Source organism: Cicer arietinum, chromosome 4 (genome assembly GCF_000331145.2).
Source record: "Cicer arietinum cultivar CDC Frontier isolate Library 1 chromosome 4, Cicar.CDCFrontier_v2.0, whole genome shotgun sequence".
In the NCBI taxonomy this organism is placed as follows: Eukaryota; Viridiplantae; Streptophyta; class Magnoliopsida; order Fabales; family Fabaceae; genus Cicer; species Cicer arietinum.
In genome coordinates, this window is record NC_021163.2 from 154,777 (window position 1) to 160,776 (window position 6,000).

Below are 6,000 nucleotides of genomic sequence, written 5' to 3' on the forward strand. Positions count from 1 at the left end.
TGACACAATATACACTCTCCATTCTGAGTTGGGCGGGCGTTACTTTGCTTGCCGGGATCATGCGTGTGAACCTCCATCCCCACACGTGTCACTTCTTTCTATACCACCTCCTTCCTCTACACCACCACACTCAATTTTCATATTTTCAATTTTTTTTTTCATTTATTTACCTCAATCAAATCTTTTTAAACTGGATTATTATTATACAAAATATAAAATATTACCTCATTAATATTTTTTTAAATAATTAAAATATTTGTCACTGTTTTTATTATTTTTAAAAATAAAAATAAATTTAAAATATAAAAATATAAAATATGTTTGACAAAATAAACCGAATTTATCTTTTACTTCATTTGTCCAACAAGAGTGACTTGTTCAAAGAATTTACATATATGAAAAGAGTATATAATGAATGAAACAGATAAAATATTAGTTTTAATAAATTACTTTTATCAAGTTTTTGTATACTTATTATGAATTTGACTCATCTAAATTAGTAAATTAGTAAAATAAATTAATTATTAATATTATAAGTATTTACAATTCATAATACATGTACACATAATATCAATAATATTTGACCAACTGAAAAATTTGAGATTGAATTAACTTTATTTTATTTCCTAAAAAGGGTTTTAATTTAAAACTTGAGAGTTTCCAAAAGAAAGCACTGCTTTAATTACTTCCATTTTCAATTGGATTTGAAGGTTAAACTTGAATTTATTAGGAAACTAAAATTCAAATGAGCTGTATAAATAATCATTTTATCTTTTGACAAAGAAAACTAATTGTTCACAAAATTAAATTTGATTTGTTACAATATTTAAAAAATATCAGTTTTTAAACAAAAAGTATTTTTTTAGAGTTTTCATTTGTTTATTAAAGATTTTTCAAAAATTAAATGAAAACTATTTTGAATACTTTTTCAAAAAAAAAAATCACTTTCTATAACTGTTTTGTTTTTAAATTTCAAAAAATTAATCACTAAAATATTAAACATCAAAATAATTTTTTAAATAATCTATTTCAAACTAATTATAAAATTACTAATATGATTTTTGACTTTTATTCTTTGATGTGAATTGTTCAATTTAAAGCAGTTAAATTCATTCATTTTCACCGTAAAATATTTTTACTCAAGTTAAATTTTGAAGCGCTAAAGTTTTGAGTGAAAAATATCTAAAACAAATTAATTTAGTTATAAATTATACATATACAATATGAAATACTAGTTATAGATGTTCACCTATCTTAATTAATAAATATAAGAGTCACATATTTGTTCCGACTTAAATTTGAATTTGGATGTAACAAATTTTAATTCTTTTTATTTTTTATATAAGTATTATATTATTTTTTATTTTATTTTAAAAGACTTCAACATAATTTTTTTTTACAGTGTTTGTAAATATCTGTTAAAATTTAGTGTAACAAAATTGTATCTAAGTTCAAAATAGAGAAGACATTCTACTTCAAAGAACACTTACAAAATAATTTATATTTATTTTTCTTCAAATGAACTAGTGTAACTCCAACTAAGAACCTTTGGATCAATGACTTATCTTTTTAGTACTTGATCAAACTCTTGGAGTTCAATTTTATTTTAAATGTATTTTCTAATAAAAAAAGCTCTAATGACACACATTATTGATAATATAGGTGGCCTTCATTCAGACTTTGAGTAAAAAATCTAATGAATTTTTTTATTTTAGATTTTTTTATATTTATCAATAATAAATATTTGTCTTGTGATTTTTTGATATTTAGTACTAACAAATATTTGTCTCGTAATTTTTTTATATTTAATATTAAAAAATATTAGTCTAGTATTTTTGTTTATCACATACAAATATTTCTCGTGTTTTTTTTATACATTAATGAAAAATATTTATCATGAATTATTTTTTTAATATTTATCAATGATATATATATGTATATATCATGTGTTTTTATATTTATCAATTAATTACAATTTTTTTTTCTATATTGTTTCATGTATTAATAACAAATATTTGTTTCATATTTGTTTTATGTTATGTTTTTTTATATATTAGTGATATATATATATATATATCATATTTCTTTATTGCAATATTATTTTTTCTATTTCTCTCTTTTTTCTTTCTTTTTTTTTCCAATTCTTTATTAATTTTTTCTTTTTCTCTCATAGCTTTTCATTAATTATTTATCATTTTTTTTCCATTTATTCTTTCTCTTTCTCTTTCTTTTTCTCTCTTATTAATTCTTTTACTCTTTTTACAAATCTCTAATTCACCCATTAAAACGATATAAAAACAAATAATTGTGTTTTTTTTTTTTTATTTCAACCCACATATAAATCAAAACACCAAAAAGTGAACTGGCAATGTAGCAATTTTGCTAGCAGTCTCCATTCTTATTTCTATAGTAGTTATCTTATCTTTATATATTAAAAAATAGACATATGATCCTTTAACTTAATCTTAGGTAATATTTCAGTCATTTGTTTCAGTTTTAATTAAATTTTATATTTAATTTTAAATAATAATTTGATTATTTATGTCTTAAAATATCAACAGTGTTATTCTTTTCGTTTTTACAAAAATTTAGAAAATTCATCAAATTTTTCAAACATAATCCATAAAATTAATTACAATCTTCAACATAATGCAAATTTCATCAATTCATAACTCAAATATTCAAATAAACACATTTTTTCATTATTTATTGAATGAATTTGATATTATTGGAGATGAAAATATGAGTTTATTTGAATATTTGAGTTATGAATTTGATGAATATATAATTTTTCTTGAGATTGATAATGAAGTTTATAGACTTTGTTTGAATATTTTGATTAATTTTATGTGTTTCTGTAAAAACAATATGATATTATTAATATTTCAAGACATATAAGATCAAACTGATAGTTAAAATTAAATAAATGACGACACAAGAGAAAGACAAAAAAGATAAAGAATTGAATTGATTAAAAAGAATTTCAATCTTGATCTTCTTACTAAAAGTTTTGTTTTTCTTGCTAAAACTTTGATATAGTTCTTCTCGCTGAAGTTTTGTTTTTCTTAATAAAGCTTCGATCATGTTTTGTTTTGTTAAATGATTTGGTCGTAATTTAGGGGATTATTTTAGAATAGAATTGGTATATTAGAAAGAATGACGAAGCTTATAGTTTGAAATTATACTAGCTCCGATTTTTGATTGAATGGTGTATAATATATCTGTTTATTATTTAGGGAATCGTGTAAATGCTTCTATTATACTACAGTTATATTTCTTTTCTATGGGAGGGATATTCTTCGTTTACAAATGTGAATGTACAACGATTCTATCAAATTGAATTAATTATTCAATATATTGGTACATCGTGGGTGGTTGTTTTGAAGTATGACACGAGTAAAACAGAGCAAGTGACTAGGATTTACATTGAAATTTAAATTTGCTTTTTGAATAAAATATTATGTGGTAATTTCAATTACAATAACATAATTTTGATAATTGAGATAAATTATGATTATGAAATTATAATTGTGATAATTCAAGTATTTATTAATTTGCAAAGGTCATCCAAACAAATTTATATTTGTATTTTATGTACCCAAATTCAAAAAATACTATTTTAAGTCTACGTTTTATTTTATTTTTTCTCCTTATATTTGTGTGAATAAGTATACATATATCTCAATTACATATTTTATTTTTTCTCCTTATAACCATGAAATGTTATCTTACTATTATTACTATTATGTCGATTTCTATATTAGATTTTATGGAGATATATTTTAATTTTACATTTCAATATAAATTATAATGAGTATATCAATAAAATATCATCAGTAGTTTACTTTGTTCCGTGTATTTCAATTTAATTATATTCAAATAAAAAATATTTTAAAAAAATAAAAGACAAATTGAATTAAGTCATAATTTCAAAGAATTTATATAATTTTAAAAAATAAAAGAGTTGTTGTTTATTAAGTGAAACCATACATCACCATTAATATTAAGAAATAACAACTAATCTTTTCATTATGTTCACACACTAAATAATTGGTGGCAATAACTAATTATTAAAATGTCTATACTTTAGATTTTCAATTTTGTATATTAGCAGACACAAAAGCGTAAAGTCATAATGTGAAATATGGGTTTCAAGCATTTTTTACATGTAAAATGAAAGTAAAATGAGTTTGAAATATGGGTTTCAACCATTAAAAAAAAACAGAAAAATGAAAATAAAATGAATTTGAAATATGGCTTTCAAGCATTTTGACATGTAAAGAAAGAAAAATGAAGCATTCGTATTCAACAATTTTTGTTAAAAATTAAATCATAAAAATGGGGTTTGAAATATGGGTTTAAGCATTTTTCCATGAAAAAAAAATCAAGCATTCTCATTCAATACTATTTTAAGAAATAAAAAAAATGGAAGTAAAAAGGGTTTGAAGTATAGGTTTAAAATAGAAATGTAGAAGTTTCATGAAATCATAGAAAGAAAAACAATGGGAGTAAAAGGAAAGAGAAAAATGAAAGTAAAAGACAAACTTATTGATGTTTGTTGTTGTTGTTTTTCGAAGAACAAAAATTGAGGTTTGAGAAGAAAAATATATGGTAGTTAGAAAGATAAAGAAGGAAAAATAATGGGGAATTGGGCTAGCTAGTAATTTTTGAAAATGAGAAAACCAAATAAAAAGTTAATGAAGTAAAAAACTTGTAGAGAAGAGAAATGAGTTGTGTGAAGTAGAGCTTGATTTGACATATCTTAATTGTAATTATAGGAAAAGTGGGAGAAGGTTAGAATTTTGTTGAATGTCAAACCATACTAAAACAATTGTCTTCATATATTGTAATCAAATCAAGTAACAAATAAACTGAGATGCAATTATAGGTTAATTAAATCCATTGCAATTAATGCAAGTGGTTTATTATTTTTTAGCCATAATAAAGCAACAATTAATGCATGGTCTATGTTGTATTTACTTATATTTTCATTTTGTTGTAAAATCATCTTGAGAGGACTTAGAGAGGTTATAGTTACTCGATATTTTAATTATTATTAAATTAAGTAAATTTTTGATCTTTTTGAATATATTTTATTTTATTTTTAATCTTTGTAGTTTTTTTTTTAAATAGTAATTTTTTAAATATTTTTCATCAAATAGTTTTGATCCATATTTTTAAAACGATACAAATTATCTAAATTTTTATATGCATATTTATAATATTATAAAAATTTCTTCCATTAAAATTTATAATTTTATAATAAATGATGACTTAAATATGATTTTTTAAGTTTTTGACACTAAAAAACTCATCTAATTCATCTTTTGTTAAAAAAATTTAAATTTTTTTTCGGGAGATTCTTATAATATTATAATATGTTTGTAGAAAATTATTTAAAAATTTAAATGATACACACAAATCAACTTAAAAGCAAAGACCAAAATAGTTGATAAAAAACGTTTGAAAGACTGTTGTCTAAAGAAAACTTTAAAAGAATTAAAAATAAAATATTATATATTTATAGAGATTAAAAGCTTATTTGACCATTATTTTTAAGATCATACTTGTTAGGACACAAAAGAGGAAATAAAAAACAAGTTTTGAATAAAATATCTTACTTTTTACATTTTCAAAGTTTGAATTACACAATTTTTCATATTATTTTTTTCAACATTTATATTTTTAACTAGTGACTTTAAGACACTTGTTAATATTTTTCATTTTTTTTTATACTATAAAACTAATAATCTTTTAAATTCTAAATATAAAAGAAAGTTAGATTAACACAAAAATTAATGTATGTCATTTAAAAATAAAACAAATATATTAAATTTTATTGACTAAACTTTAAGATTAGAACATCGAATATAGTATAATTCAAAGTTATTATATTGACTTTACTATAGAAAATGGCACGAATTGTGTTGCTTATTTTGTGTTTCATCAACTCACAATCTGTACTATTTATGAGGTTTTAATATTATTTTTATATAATTA